Below are 17,331 nucleotides of genomic sequence, written 5' to 3' on the forward strand. Positions count from 1 at the left end.
ATTTGGGGGGTAGTAACCAACTTTTTGCCTGGCTCTAGTCTCTACAGCATACAGTGTGAGCACAACATATACAGCCTATTCTTATCCTCGTTGGTGGGGTATTGCAACCTGTGCGCGCCTTTAGATGCATGGGTGCAACAAACTCTCCATGAATAGCTTTGTCCCTAGATACACAATATGCGTGTGCATCAGCCACCTCTGGCACCTAAACTCATCTCTGGATCTGCAAAGAATTCTCACTGGGTCCAAGCATATGTCTGTGACGAAGTGTAATAGACAATGGGTGAGAGGGAGAGCAGATGTTATCCTCTCACTGGGGCATCAGCACAGGAGTTAAAATAGCCTGAGGCGAGATTCCCTTCATATTGCTAAACCCATCTCTTAAAGGGCTTGGAGAGTGGGCTGTGGAATCCTTGCAGGCAGAGTCGCCTTGCCAGAGAACCAGGAAGAGCAGCTCAGAGCCATACACCCAGTGCAGAAAGATAGGACCTCTGTGCAGATGGCCTGTACATCCAGGGGACTGTGGGAGAATTTGATGGGGTTACGGCCTGAACCCCTACCTTCATCTGCAGAGGAGGCAAACCCTGGCCCTCCCTGGAAAAGCTGGAAGGAAATTATATGAGTTGTTCCTCTTGTGGGGGTCCAGATGCACATAAGACCAATTGGAATATTACTATTTCTATCTAGCCATTAGTGTGGCAGCACTAAGGAGTTACAGAGCTGGATTCAGAACCTAGCTCTGCCACTGACTCACTATGTGCCCTGGACTAGTCACTTAACCGGTCAGTGCCGTAGGATCCCCAGTGGTCAAATAGAGACAAGGACATTTACCCTTCTTGGTAAAGTGTTTTGAGTTCTAAAGGAGGAAAGTTTTATTCAGCATTATTACCATGGGGAGACAGTGTTTGCTGCTCACAACTCCTGACTGATTTATGCCTTGAACATTCATTTTTGTAAAGGGACTGCTCAACTCAACTACAACTCTCCTCATCAAACTGCAGGCTGGGAGCTTGCTGCTTTATTCATATGGCATCACAATACAACTGGGGATGGGGGAACTCCCACTGACTAGATGGAGATGTAAGGGTGGGGTGAAGCAAGGCTCCAACCCATAATAACCCAGTTCATCCGGTGATGACCATTCTACTACATTATGAGTCCTTGTAATTTTTACTCTGACACGTATGACAGGAAAGGCTAACCCAAGTAACATTTAAATCTTTTTTAAAAAGTCTTCTTAAACTATTTTCCCCAGTAACACTCTGCACCACTAAGGTCCAGTCTACACTGGGGGGGGACAAGAGGGGGAAATCAATCTAAGATATGCAACTTCAGCTACGTGAATAACGTAGCTGAAGTCGACATACTTAGATCTACTCACCATGGTGTCTTCACTGCAGTGAGTCAACAGCTGACGCTCCCCCGTCAATTCCGCCTGCACCTCTCGCTCCGGTGGAGTACCCGAGTTGATGGGAGAGTGCTTGGCAGTCGATTTATCGCATCTAGAGTAGACATGATAAATCGACCCCTGCTGGATCAATTGCAGCTTGTCAATAGTGGAGGGATAGCTCAGTGGTGTGAACATTGGCCTGCTAAACCCAGGGTTGTGAGTTCCATCCTTGAGGGAGCCATTTGGGGATTGGTCCTGCTTTGAGCAGGGGGTTGGACTAGATGATCTCTTGAGGTCCCTTCCAACCCTAATAATCTATGATCCAGCCAGTAATGTAGACAAGCCCTAAATTCTACAGACTCACTACGTGTGGCATGAAGAACGTTGCCTGTTACCCATTTTAAATGTATTGCCTTTGACATTCATTAAATTTCTTTTCATTCTCTATTTTATGGAACAGGGTAAAAAAAAAATCAGAGTGGCAGATTAACCTAATCTTTACCATTCATTATATTAAATTCATCACTCCTATCACCACTTATTCTTCTCCTTTCCAAACCAATTAACCCTAGTCATTTTCATCTCTCCCTACATTAGATAACCACATGCTGCTAAATCGCTTGCATTGCCTTTCTTTGGACCTGGTACTACTGTATTACCTTTCTAACAAAAGAGAGAGCAAAACCGAACTCCGCATGTGGGTGAGAATATGCTATCAATTTTAACATTTTCCATAGCCTCCTCCATCCCTTTCTTAATTCAGCTAATGTCTCATTCACTTCTTCAACCCTCCCACTGCGCATTGAGTAGATAGCTTCATTGAGCTGTTGACAATGATGCCAACAGATCTTTTTATTCCCCCCACCACCCGAGAAGTTAGAATTAATTCAGAGCCGATCAATGTGTACAAGGCATTTAAGTTGTTCCTTTCAACTTATGTTGAAATTCATCTGTCATCATGTTGGCAATTTCTGAGGTTTATTAGGTACTTATGGAGTTCCTTGTATTTCCTCACTCGTCTTTACTAACTTGACCTTGGGGGGGGGGGTACATTCCTATTAATGTCCTTTCCATCCTACAAATTGAATGTTTAGCCCTATTCTTTGTTTCTTACCTCTTACCCACTTTTTAATCGATGGCTGTGCTTTCCCTCACACTCTATGGTCACCGCATTTCACTAATACTTTCTTGTGAGGGGCTTAGTCAAAAGTCTAAATATATTGTATTTACCAGTTCTCCTTTATCTGCTGTGTTGTTAATGCCTTGAAAGGCATCTATGATGGACTGACTATCCCACACTCACCCAGCAGGGTTTAATGCAGGCCAGATGGGCCAAATAACCCAGAGATACAGTAGCACAAGGTCCGTAGAAAGGCAATGCAAGTGATCAGCTAGGCAGGAACAGGCAGGGCCTATAAAGCCCAGGAGCTGAAAGCAGAAGAGACTGCTGGGAAAATGCAGATGGTTCCAGGAGAAAGGGAGGAGTGAGTGGGGACTGCAGGCTGCGGTCACTCCCTGGGAAGAGGCAAAGGGTTTTGGGAACTGGTTGGCCCAGAAAGACAAGGGGAACCAGTAGTAGGAAGCAGCCCAGGGATAGAGCAGTAAGCCAGAGAAAGAAGGCCCAGGCTGCTGAGCTGAGGGTCCCTGTGATGGAACCTGGAGAAGAGAGTGGGCCCGGGTTCCCCTACCAGCCACTGGGCAAGAGCACTAAGGACGTGAGCGAGAGGACTGCCTGAAAGGAGAGAACTCTGACAGTGACACGGCCAGAGGGCCAACCACAAAGAGAATTCTGGAGTTTCTGAGGCTGCAGGCAGAGCTGCAGGAGGACAGAGTGATGATATGCAAACCGCAGATGGGGGGGATGTCAGCCTTCAGCTAATCCCCAGAGTACCAGGAGGAGGCACCAGTCCGACAGTGAGTGGTGTATCCCATGACAGCATCTACCAGGTTATTAATGTTGAAGAGGCGCAATTTATTGTGATTAACTGAGATCAGGGACCCACTGTGCTAAACACTATACATACAATAAGAGAAAATCCAAAAATCTTACAGTCAAACCAGATAAAAAGGGGTGGGAGCCAAGAAGTAGCATTATTTAAATTTTAGAGGTGGGGAACTCAGGCATAAAGAGATTTACCCTTAAAAAGTCATGATGGTTTGTCACTTTAAATTTACACTTATCAAGGTGCTTTATTCCTGTGTCTATCATTCCTTTCTCAGTTGTTCTTCCTGCAACTGAAATAAGACTGAAGGGTCTGTAATTACCAGGATTACCCTTAGCTCCTATTAAATAGATAGATATGTTGGCCATAATCCAGTCCTCCCTTGTCAAATTATTCATCGTAAGTAGCATTTGTTGTGCATTCAGCCCCCTTTTGGTTAGCAAATCAAGTGGAAACCAATTCTGATTTTCTTTAAATGTATGCAGAGCTTCTAAACATTCGTCCAATAGCGTGGCCAAACAATTAATCAGACAGTGAGGGCCAGAACCACAAGGGTCCTTAGGCACTGCTCTGCTCAGCATTGCAAGGCCTAATCCCAAAACACTAAGATGACCAGACAGCAAATCGGGACAGGGGATTGGGGGTAATAGGAGCCTGTATAAGAAAAAGACCCAAAAAGCGGGACAGTCCCTATAAAATCAGGACATCCGGTCACCCTACAAAACTCCCTGCTGCCTTGTGGAATTTTCTGCCCCAGGTTAGGCACCCCAGACAAGGCCAGGGGAGAGTTAGGGACCTAAGGAAGGGATGGATCCTCAGAAGCCAGCATTCCGAGCAGGGAGCTGACTATGCTACCCAAGACTGAAATGTGGAGGAAAAAGGTGGGCTTAGGCCAGATCCTCAACACTATTTAGGCACCTAATGCCCATTAAACTGGACCTTAGGCGCCTGACAGACAGGCCTGTGATAGGCACCTCTTTCTGCTTGGAATCTGCAGCTATTTGGCCCTAACAACACAAAACTGAGGCCTTTCAATGTTTTGTGCAAAAAAAAAAAAGAGATAGAGACAGAGAGAGTGCAAACACAATAAGACGACTTGGGGGGAATCTGATAACAGTCTTCCAATATGTTAAGGGCTGTTATAAAGAGGACGGTGATCGATTGTTCTGCATGTTCACAGAAGGTAGGACAAGAAGTAATGGGCTTAATCTGTAGCAAGGGAGATTTAGATTAGATATTAGGAAAAACTTTCTAACTATAAGAGTAGTTAAGATCTGGAATAGGCTTCCAAGAGAGGTCGGGAAGCCCCATTTTTGGAAGCTTTTAAAAACAAGTTGGACAAACACCTGTCATGGGTGGTCTAGATCAGCATTTCTCAATCTTTTTTGATACCAGGGACTGGTTTGCTGCCTTCCTAAACTGTGCCAGTGAGATCTAGGCACCAGCGCTGGTCCACAGACCAGTAATTGAGAAACATGGGGCTAGGCTTGCTTGGTCCTGCCACAGCATGGGAGGTGGGGGGACAATGACTGGACTTGATGCCTTCTCAAGGTCCTTTCTAGCTCTACATTTCTATGAATAGCCTGGTGATGAAGGCACTCATCTAAGATGTGGAGAAAGAACTTTAAATCTCTGCTTTGCCTGATATGGACCTGGGCCTGCCACATCTCAGCTGAGTGCTCTAGCCACTGGGCAATAGAGTCAGTCCCTTTCTTTCTGGCCCCGTAAAGTTATACAAAGTGGAACAGCTTCAACAGGAGAGCTCTGCTGCAGAACAGCCAGGGCACTCACATGTAGGAAACCTCAGTTCCAGCCCTTGCTCCAAATCAGGCAGAGGAGGGATTTGAACCTGGGTCTCTCCCATCCCCCATGAAGGTTCTACCCATCAGGGAAACACACAACTACTACCCACTGTCTTTTGTACAGCAGCTGCCCCTCCCCTAGTGTTTCCTGGCATCCAGCTGTCAAGGTTTTTTCCCCACTTTGAACTTTAGAGTAGAAGAAGTGGGGACCTGCATGAACACTTCTAAGCTTCATTACTAGCTTAGGTCTGGTCCGCTGCCACCAGCCAGAATTTAGTGTCTGGCACACTCTCTGTTCCCCCAAAACCTTCTCTGGGGAACCCAGACCCAAACCCCTTGTGTCTTAAAACAAGGAGAAATTAACCATCCCCCTCCTTTTCCCCCAAGACTTTCCCCTCCCTGGGTTGCCTTGAGAGGCTTCACACCGATCCAAACTCCTTGGATCTTAAAACAAGGAAAAATCAATCAGGTTCTTAAAAAGAAAGCTTTTAATTAAAGAAAGAAAAGGTAAAAATTATCTCTGTAAAATCAGGATGGACAATGCTTTACAGGGTACTCAGATTCATATAGACCAGAGGGACCCCGCCCCTAGCCTTAGATTCAAAGTTACAGCAAACAGAGGTAAAAAATCCTTCCAGCAAAAGAAACCTTTACAAGTTGAGAAAACAAACATAAGACCAGTCCGCCTTGCCTGGCTATTACTTACAATTTTGAAACATGAAAGATTGATTCAGAAAGATAGGGAAGGCCTGGAATGATGTTCTGTCCCTCTCAGTCCCGAGAGCGAAAAACGAACCAAACAAAAAGCACAAACAAAGACTTCCCTCCACCAAGATTTGAAAGTATCTTGTCCCCCTATTGGTCCTCTGGTCAGGTGTCAGCCAGGTTTACTGAACTTCTTAACCCTTTACAGGTAAAAGAGACATTAACCCTTAACCATCTGTTTATGACACCAGCCCTCCTGCTGCCGGGTCTTACAAATATCAGATTTTAGGTGAGCTCAGAGCACAACTCTCGCATTGGACCCTGCTGGCAAGATCAGTAGGGTAATGGCTAATTTGAGAACCCTGCTTTAGGGCTTCAGCTTAAGCTAGAGCTCAGAGCAGCTTGTTAGCTCAGTGGGGGGTGTCCAAATGTAGGCAGCTTTGCAAATGCCAACAGGAGGAAACTTACAAACATATAGGGTTAGTGGGTAGATAAGCAGTGGTTTTGAGAGTGTCAGTGGAACCTAAATGGTGGATTTAGGCACCTAAAGAGACAAACAGCTGCCTATGTAGCTTTGTGGATCTGTCCTCAAGTTATTCACGAACAATTTTCTTTGACTCTTTATTATTCATATTCTCTGATTGGTCACGTAAGTTGCACAGTGTTTTGTATCAGCTCCCTGATTGGCTTAAGCATTTTAAACAGGAAAGTAAGGAATAAAACATAACGCTCTTTTGATATGAATTTTGAGATGAACACAATAGAACTTTTAGGATTGGAAGATGCTTTTACAAATAGCTGGTGGTTGTCCAAATACTCCTGAGACATGAATGATACGGCCCCCGCAAAGCTAACTGAATTGAACTCAGCAACTGGGTTGCAAAAATATAGTTTAGCCAGATGATTTTCTATTTATTCAGCTGTACCTCCAGGGAGGTGGCTGCTTTTAATGGTAAATTACACAGGTTTTCAGCTACAGTATAATACTTTGTTCCTTCGCGCCTCCAGAACTCCCTAGGGGGATTTCACCCTGTCTTGATTTAACCCCAATTCTGCAAGCTGATCCATACAAACGGAACAAGGTGCTCAAACAGAAGCCAAATGACTTCACTGGGGATTTGCATGGTTCTGTCAGGACTGTTCCTGGCAAGATCAAGGCCTTAATTTCTTAACGTGTTCTTTTACCTTATTGGCTTATGCTTCTGTCTGACAGTGCCTCATCTTGGTCTGTGTAACAGGTCAGCCAGCTTCCTGGTGGCTGTGCGGGACACAAGCATTTTGCAACATGAAAGAGGAGAAAGTCCACTGAAGTGGTATCCTGGAGTATCCTGCACCCTCAACTCTTGGAAGCTGGTTCTTTTAAATGTCTCTTCCTTTGGCCTGATATATTCCTGAGGGGGAATAATTATTTTCAGAAGTACCCTGGTTCATGAACACAGGTCGTTGCTTGCAGGAATAGTACAGCAGCACCCACAGAGGCGGATTAAACTCCCTCAGAGGAAGGGAAATCCTCCCCACACACACAACCTAAATCCTCCCAATTCAGTCTGAACGCTGCTTTGAAATGAAGATTGATGCAAAGAAGTCATTTAACTCCTCCACAGTCTCTTTATCCTCCCTGATTGCCTCCTTTTCACCTTCAAGGTCTAGAGTCATCTCCACTAGCTTGTAACCAGGGAGAAGAGACTGAATCAGTTGTTTATTAACTCAGGCAGGAAATGACTCTGAAATGATACAGCAGCTGGAAGCCCACAGAGCTTTATCAGAGGCCTGATCAACTCGGCATGAATGAGGTCCCCAGGTTCACCCTGAGAAGAGAAGCTATGCCTGCTACCAGCATTGCTACATCACAACATCTGGGATTTAGGTGAGAGTTCTGGGAATGCTGCCTTTTATAATCCTTTTTTATACATAAAGTCACTAATAAATGGAAAGTACGTTTCTGCTACTGATGTATTGTCATAGTAAATTGTGTGTCCAGTAGACAGAAAAAAACAAAAGTTGGAGGCATCATCTCAAGCTAGGTATGTTCCTGACTCATACAGTCCAGCTGTGTAGGACAAAGCATAAAAGCTTTAAGCGAGGGGACAAGAAAGGGACAAATTGAGAGTGAGTGAGTGAAACAGAGGAAAAGAGCAATGTTTGCACTTGTCTATCTGCTGCTCCCTGCACCGCTAAATCCATATACCTTTCAGGCCCTGATTTAGTAAGTCTTCTATGTACAAACCAAAGTTTTCCTTTGACTTCCAGAAGCTGTATAATCTTGGAGATCCCAAGCCACCCAGTTGTATGAAATGACTGCCATGTGTCTTTTGCAGTCATTTACCCCTCAGCAAAGGGAGCGTTCAGTTCTACCAAATGAACTTCTCCACGCACACCAGCGATAGCATTTTGTACAGGTATAAATGAGTAACAAGTTGCAAGGCAGCAGAGAATAGATCCCATGGGCTGAAGAAGTGGTGCTGCTGATTAAGTAGATGGCACCGTCCTTTAGAATCACTACTGTGGCAATGCACCAGCATCATGTTAAGATATACTGTGCTGCTGGGAAGGCTGACTTTCGGAAGAGACAAACATCCCATGGCTGTTTTCACAAGTTAGTCTGTTAGACATGGTGTCCTGACTTTGAGAGCAGTGAGAGCAGTTACAACTGCCTACCTATGTTCTTCTGCAGTGTCAATTGGGTGTGGTATTTTTCAGTCTCAAACTGATGCGGAGTCTTGAGATCTGTTGTTAAACAACTAGAGTGTTGCATTCCAGAGATTACTTCATTTCAAAAGTGGCTGAAATTATTCTTCTGTATAGAGTGGGACATATGAATAACAGCCTCTGATATGGGGAATGTCTACTAATAGTGAATTTGTTCTGTGAAAAAGAAGTATTCATATGCATCAAATTCTGAAGGCCTTCCTCAGGTTTTAATCATTATTTAATCATCCTTAGTCAGATAAACCTACTGTATGTGCACATGAATGCATCTCTCTCCCTCTCTGTTTTTGTGCTTTGGTATAACCAAATCTACATAAGGTTTGTTTTAAAGTAAGAGCTGAACTACTAATCTAAGATGACATCCTGTCTCCATTGGGGTTCGGACACCTGCAAGATGACCCTGAAATCACACTCAGTGCTTGCTTTACACTGGAGGATCTCCACGCACTTTAGAAACATTAAGCCAATGAGGCTGCCGAGGATTAAAGATGGAGAGAGATTAGGTTGCTTGTCTGAAGTTACACAGCAAGTCAGTAGTTGAACGAGGAATGAAACCTAGAAGTCATCATTCCTAGTCTCATGCTTCAATCCTCAAACCATAAGTCTCTCCCACATCCTTTGGGAATGTGACTGTTTGTGGGATTGAGCTAGCATGTCTCAGTGATCAGTTCTCTGTGTTACTCAGTGTCTGGAAAATTTACCAGGTTTCCAATTTATATTCTCTGCAACAACTTGTGAAAACTTTGGGCAACCGTTTATTTAACATAGTTCTTTGGGTTTTGCGTTTTTTCCCTTCCTCCAGGTAAAGATGAGAAGCATATTCAGCATTTGTATAGTTAAAAAAGAGATAGTCTTGTTAGTCCAAATCCTGTAGTATTAGATCAAATCCTGAGGGATGCTAAGCAACTGCTGAGCAAACTGCTGTGCACTGTGAAGTCAACTAATTGCACTGGAATTGCAAGTGCTCAGAACCTGTCAGGATTTGGTGTATTACTGGGTCCAGTCCTGTCCTCATGGAGGTCAACTTCCACTGTCTTCAGTAGGCCCAGGAATAGGCCCATAGATATCACACACACCTTCCAACTCTTCAAGATACCTTATTATTCCACCTTGAGTGGGAATAGATATAAACCAGCAGCTCGGGGAATAGTGCCGTAGCTGATGCAAACTGATCATCAGTTTCTAATCTATTCTTCTGCAAAGCTTTGGCATCTACAGCATGGTCATGACATAATGGGCACAGGGTAATTATGGTCAACACTTCGCAGCCTGGCAGAGGTTTGAGATGTTAGCCTGTACATTTTTCATTGCCAGTCTGCACCTCCATCAGCCACGCTCCAGTGCTTTGGCTTGTATTAACCTCTTGATCCAGAAGGGAGTTGTCTCTTTACTGTCCCTCCCACTTCCATCAGACCCTCACTTACTGTTACTTTCCTCTGTCGTACCATGTCATGAGTTCATACCTCTGCACTAAGATGCTAACCAGCTTTAATCCCTTTATCAGTTCCTGCTCAGTGACCTGCCTGGTCACTTACCACATACCACAACATTTCAATGGGACACGAGGTGAGGCATGTGAATGCTGCCATTCTGGATGCAGCTTTGAGTGAAAGGGTTTAACCTATAGAAAATTGATGTGGGAGGCATGTCAACAGGCTGCAATCCTACCTCCTGCATAAGGACATTGCTGCTGTTATACATACATGTGTCACTTCCAGGCTACGCCACTCAATGCGCTCTACACTTTAAACTCATTTGGTAACCAAAGCTGGTAGAGAAAATAGCAACCTGTTTATGAAGCAATGTATCTCAGCAGCAGCACACACCGCCAGTATCCTGTGATCGACAGGAGCTGGTGGAGATAAGTAATTGATTTTAACCTATATGGCCTTGGACCTGCCTATCAAAAAGACTGCAAGTCTCCCTATGCTTTAGTGCCCTAGCTGCATTTAGAAATGATATTCAAGCTTTATCCTCTTCACTATAGGAGAAAAAAAGCAGGCAGCAGGGCATTCTCACTGACCGACTGACCTTCAGGGCATGCTGCAAAGATCATCTGTTTCCCAGGTTTATGGGGAACCTTGAGGGTGTAGGTGTCATAGGAAGTTTGGGACGGTAGGAGAAGATTTTGCTGTTCGATTTACTGGCTAATTAAAATTTTGTTATGTGGGGTCTGGGATTTGCTGCAGGGTGATGACTTGCATAGACGCTTCTCTTAATAATCCTTCAGGCACCTCACACAATGGAGAACTTTGTTTTCACTGTCTGGCATTTAATTCAGAACTAGTCACTCAAACGCTTTCTCTCTTACAGGATATGTATTACCGGATGGATGATCTACAAACAAAACTGAACAGCCATCACAATACTATTATGTTGTTTTTCAAGATATTTAGCCTGGCTGGGCCAAAATCACAGGTGTTCTTGATGGTGCCCATCAAGATTTGCGCCCCTATCCCTGGTGACCTTTGCTCTGCCCAAGGAGAGCAAGATATAGTTCCTGGGTGGAACCTGACTGTGCCATTTCAGGACTCATGTGTGAGGCTGAACATATTGGGCCTGATTCTGCCTTCACACAGGAGTGAAGTCATTGAGTCACAATGCTGAAAAATTAGTGTGAGATCACAGAAAGCCAGTGCCTACACTGTGCTCCCAGACACAGCCTGGCCAAGGGTCAAACACAGAGTCCTCCCATTCCTGTTACCTCTGCTGCTTGGGGGGGCTGGGTTTTGGCAGGTATTTTTGGTGAAGGCCTGTTAGCAGAGGGAGCGGAGCATGCTGACGGAGTGATGAAAATGCCAACAGGGCCCTCTAAAAAGAATCTACCTATAACGAGGAAGGAAAATTGTGTGAAACACACACACAGAGGCAACTGAAATGCACAGCGATGGGCAGACTGAACAGTTGCAGATGCTTTCTAATTTCAAACGTTATGAGATTTACTCTACAGTGCAGCAGTATTTAATAGGTCTTTTGAGGATGCTGATAATGCCAGAGGAATGAACTAGCCTTTAAAATGTTTATTCTCATCCGCACTGAGATTTTCTTCTGGAAATAACCCTACAGTAGGCAACAGCCAATCTTGTCACTGCAGGAGAAAAGGTGCTCTATGAGCTGTTACTGAACAGGGAGCAGTATGAAAGAGGTAACTAATCTACATAGAGAAGATTAAGGGGTGACATTTTAATGGTGAGAGTAACTAGCCACTGGAACAATTTATCAAGGGTCATGGTGGATTCTCCATCACTGACCTTTGTTAAATGTCGATGGGATGTTCACCGAAAAGATCTGCTCTAGGAGGCATTGTGGGGAAGTTCTAAGGCCTGTGTTATGCAGGACTTCAGACTCAGTGATCATACCATTCCATTCCGGCCTTGGAATCTATGCAGCCCAGGTAAGATTCTCCTGAGTAGTCTTGCCTCCTTTTTCTACCTCTTCTGAAATCCTTTGTTCCTTTTTTTTTTTTTTAAATAAACAACCCAGAAAAAGAGCCTGCTCAGATCCATGCTAGTAGCAAATCTATTCCTGGAAGATTTCTGCTTCCTTAGATGAAACTCAGCTTTGCTTGTTTATAATGCAGGGCCTAATCCTGCAGCTCTCACTCTGAGAAAACTCCCACTGCCATCTGTATGAATAAAGACTGCAGAATCAGCCCCTTAACCTGGAATCCTCCCAGCCTGCGTATAACAAGTTACTTCTTGCTGGCGTTATGTAATCAGCACTCCATTTCCCTCCAGTGGCCAGGATCTGGGCAGATCCTTATAGGTGACACTAGGCCACACCAGATGTTAGTCAGACTGGAGCTAGAGAGCCAGGAAGAACTACAGGATCTGTCTGGGTTCAACATCCTGAACAAAGAATCCTCTTTGGAGTCATCACAGCCAAGCTCTATCCTTCCTCTGCCACAAGGGACACTGCAAGTACCTATCTGCTTATATGACTGCTATCACCACAGCAGCTGAGCGGGTATCTATGCTGTGTGTGCAGACGTGGGTCCAGTAAAAGATATTACCTCACCCGTCTCATCCCATTGATTTCAATAGCAGTTGCACCTACTTACTCCAGAGCTGGATTTGGCTCTCAGAGACAGCAACATTTTGATGAGAACTCTGCCATCTCTGTCCCAGATGCATTTAATTTTCTCATGCCAGAGGAGGGCAAAAAGAACGGTGTAGAATAGAACTCCAGATCCAGACACAAGAAAAACATGAGGCTAGATTCTCTACTGCTCTGTGCCTTTGTAGTTACCAACCCCAATACAAAGTGGGTGTAAAATGCCACCAAAGCAGAAATCTCCACTCACTTACCACTAGGCCTCATTGTTTGCACTCCCTTTGCACAAGTGTAAGTGGAAAGCGATGGTGACTCAGGATGGAGATTTCGTGAATTTCAAAGGCATGCCCCACAAAGGACAAGCAGCTACTCTCAAGCACCACCTTGATGTATACCCCTTTGATGTATTAAATTCCATAAAGCTATTCTTTTTTTTTTTGCTTATCTACTATGTGACTCCCCCTGCACATTCTCTTTGATAGGAACCCCAAAGCTACCTACCCTCATTTTTCTCCACAGAATATTTCCTACATTTCTCCTTACACAGACTCATAAACTTTAGGGTCAGAAGGGACCATTATGATCGTCTAGTCTAACTTCCTGCACAACGCAAGCCACAGAATCTCACCCACCCACTCCTGTATTAAACCCCTAACCTATGTCTGAGATATTGAAGTCCTCAAATCATGGTTTAAAGACTTCAAGGCACAGAGAATCCTCCAGCAAGTGACCTGTGACCCATGCTGCAGAGGAAGGTGAAAAACCCCCAGGGCCTCTGCCAATCTGCCCTGGAGGAAAATTCCTTACTGATCCCAAATATGGAGATTAGCTAAACCCTGAGCATGTAGGCAAGACTCACCAGCCGGACACCCAGGAAAGAATTATCTGTAGTAACTCAGATTCCACCCCATCTAACATCCCATCACAGGCATTTGGACATATTTACTGCTAATAGTCAAAGATCAATTGCCAAAATTAAGCTATCCCATCATACCATCCCCCCCATAAATTTATCAAGATTAGTCTTGAAACCAGATATGTCTTCTGCTCTCACTGCTCCCCTTGGAAGGCTGTTCCAGAACTTCACTCCTCTGACGGTTAGAAACCTTCGTCTAATTTCAAGTCTAAACTTCCTGATGGTCAGTTTATAGCCATTTGTTCTTGTGTCCACATTAGTATGGAGCTTAAATAATTCCTCTCCCTCCCTGGTATTTATCCCTCTCATATATTTATAGAGAGCCCTCATATCTCTCCCCAGCCTCCTTTTGGTTAGGCTAAACAAGCTAAGTTCTTTGAGTCTCCTTTCATAAGACAGGTTTCCCATTCCTCAGATCATCCTAGTAGCCTTCTCTGTACCTGTTCCAGTTTGAATTCATCCTTCTTAAACATGGGAGATGAGAACTGCACACAGTATCCCAGATGAGGTCTCACGAGTGCCTTGTATAACAGTACTAACACCTCCTTATCTCTACTGGAAATACCTCACCTGATGCATCTCAAGACCACTTTAGCTTGTTTCACAAACATATCACACTGGCAGCTCATAGTCATCCTGTGATCAACCAAAACTCCGAGGTCCTTCTCCTCCTCTGTTACTTCCAACTGATGCATCCCCAATTTATAACTAAAATTCTTGTTATTAACCCCTAAATGCATGACCTTGCACTTTTCACTATTAAATTTCATCCTATTACTATTATTCCAGTTTACGAGGTCATCCAGATATTCCTGTAGGATATCCCAGTCCTTCTCTGTACTGGCAATACCTCCCAGCTTTGTGTCAGCCGCAAACTTTATTAGCACATTCCCACTTTTTGTGCCAAGGTCAGTAATGAAAAGATTAAATATGATTGGTCCCAAAACCAATCCCTGAGGAACTCCACTAGGAACCTCCCTCTAGACTGACAGTTCACCTTTCAGTGTGATCCGTTGTAATCTCCCCTTTAACCAGATCCTTATCCATCTTTCCATTTTCATATTAATCCCCATCTTTTCCAATGTAGCTAATGATTCGCCATGTGGAACCGTATGAAATACCTTATTGAAATCGAGGTAAATTAGATCCACCGTGTTTCCTTTGCCTAAGAAATCTGTTACCTTCTCAAAGAAAGGGATCAGGTTGGTTTGGCACGATCTACCTTTTGTAAAACCATGTTGTATTTTGTCCCAGTTACCATTGACCTCAATGTCCTTAACTACTTTCTCTTTCAAATTTTTTTTCCAAGACCTTGCATACTACAGATGTCAAACTAACAGGCCTATAGTTACTCGGATCACATTTTTTTCCTTTCTTAAAAATAGGAACTACGTTAGCAATTCTCCAGTCATACAGTACAACCCCTGAGTTTACAGATTCATTAAAAATTCTTCCTAATGGGCTTGCAATTTCATGTGCCAGTTCCTTTGATATTTTTGGATGAAGATTATCTGGGCCCTTTGATTTAGTCCCATTAAGCTGTTCAAGATTGGCTTCTACCTTGGATGTGGTAATATCTGCCTCCATCTCCTCGTTCCCATTTGTCATCCTACCGTTATCCCTAAGCTCCTCATGAGCCTCATTAAAGACTGAAGAAAAGTATTTGTTTAGATATTGGGCCATGCCTAGATTATCCTTAACCTCCACTCCATCCTCAGTGTTTAGCGATCCTGCTTCTTCTTTCTTTGTTTTCTCCTTATTTATACGGCTGTAAGACCTTTTACTACTGGTTTTAATTCCCTCTGCAAGGTCCAACTCTGCATGGCTTTTGGCCTTTCTCACTTTATCCCTACATGTTCTGACCTCAATAAGGTAGCTTTCCTTGCTGATCACTCTCATCTTCCACTCCTTGTAGGCTTTCTACTTTTTCTTAATCACCCCTCTGAGATGCTTGCTCATCCGTCTTGGTCTACAATTCCTGCCTAAGATTGTTTTCCCCTTTCTTGGGATGTACATAACATAAGAACATAAGAACAGCCATACTGGGTCAGACCAAAAGTCCATCTAACCCAGTATCTGTCTACCAACAGTGGCCAATGCCAGGTGCCCCAGAGGGACTGAAGCTAACAGGCAATGATCAAGTGATCTCTCTCCTGCCATCCATCTCCATCCTCTGACAAACAGAGGCTAGGAACACCATTCTTTACCCTTCCTGGCTAATAGCCATTTATGGACTTAGCCACCATGAATTTATCCAGTTCCCTTTCAAACATTGTTATAGTCCCAGCCTTCACAACCTCCTCAGGTAAGGAGTTCCACAAGTTGACTGTGTGCTGTGTGAAGAAGAACTTCCTTTTATTTGTTTTAAACCTGCTACCTATTAATTTCATTTGGTGAGTCCTAGTTCTTGTATTATGGGAATAAGTAAATAACTTTTCCTTATCCACTTTCTCTACATCGCTCATGATTTTATATACCTTTATCATATCCCCCTTAGTCTCCTCTTTACCAAGCTGAAGAGGCCTAGCCTAGCCTAGCCTCTTTAATCTTTCCTCATATGGGACCCTCTCCAAACCCCTAATCATTTTAGATGCCCTTTTCTGAACCTTTTCTAGTGATAAAATATCTTTTTTGAGGTGAGGAGACCACATCTGTACACAGTATTCGAGATGTGGGCATACCATGGATTTAAGTAAGGGCAATAAGATTCCTAACATCCTGTTCGCTTTTTTGATCGCCTCTATGCACTGCATGGACATCTTCAGAGAACTATCCACGATGACACCAAGATCTTTTTCCTGACTCATTGTAGCTAAATTAGCCCCCATCATATTGTATGTATAGTTGGGGTTATTTTTTCCAATGTGCATTACTTTACATTCATCCACATTAAATTTCATTTGCCATTTTGTTGCCCAATCACTTAGTTTTGTGAGCTCTTTCTGAAGTTCTTCACAATCTGCTTTGGTCTTAACTATCTTGAGTAATTTAGTATCATCTGCAAACTTTGCCACCTCACTATTTACCCCTTTCTCCAGATCATTAATGAATAAATTGAATAGGATTGGTCCTAGGACTGACCCCTGGGGAACACCACTAGTTACCCCTCTCCATTCTGAGAATTTACCATTAATTCCTACCCTTTGTTCCCTGTCTTTTAACCAGTTCTCAGTCCATGAAAGGACCTTCTCTTTTATCCCATGACAGCTTAACTTACGTAAGAGCCTTTGGTGAGGGACCTTGTCAAAGGCATTCTGGAAATCTAAGTACACTATGTCCACTGGATCCCTCTTGTCCACATGTTTGTTGACTCCTTCAAAGAACTCTAATAGATTAGTAAGACACGATTTCCCTTTACAGAAATCATGTTGACTATTGCTCAACAGTTTATGTTTTTCTATGTGTGTACCGACGTTAGACTTACCGTTCTGTAATTGCCGGGATCACCTCTAGAGCCCTTTTTAAATATTGGCATTACATTAGCTAACTTCCAGTAATTGGGTACCGAAGCCGATTTAAAGAACAGGTTACAAACCTTAGTTAATAGTTCCGCAACTTCACATTTGAGTTCTTTCAGAACTCTTGGGTGAATGCCATCTGGTCCCGGTGACTTGTTAATGTTGAGTTTATCAATTAATTCCAAAACCTCCTCTAGTGACACTTCAATCTGTGACAGTTCCTCAGATTTGTCACCTACGAAAGCTGGCTCAGGTTTGGGAATCTCCCTAACATCCTCAACCGTGAAGACTGAAGCAAAGAATCCATTTAGTTTCTCTGCAATGACTTTATCGTCTTTAAGTGCTTCTTTTGTAT

The 17,331-nt window shown here is 43.7% G+C and overlaps 1 protein-coding gene across 1 annotated transcript in view; it reads right to left on the bottom strand.

The window, feature by feature from the left end:
• KCNK9 (potassium two pore domain channel subfamily K member 9) overlaps window positions 1–17,331 on the bottom strand; it is a 125,059-nt gene that overhangs the window by 62,457 nt on the left and 45,271 nt on the right. The window lies entirely within an intron of this gene.

This window comes from Gopherus flavomarginatus, chromosome 2 (assembly GCF_025201925.1).
Source record: "Gopherus flavomarginatus isolate rGopFla2 chromosome 2, rGopFla2.mat.asm, whole genome shotgun sequence".
NCBI classification, from domain to species: Eukaryota; Metazoa; Chordata; order Testudines; family Testudinidae; genus Gopherus; species Gopherus flavomarginatus.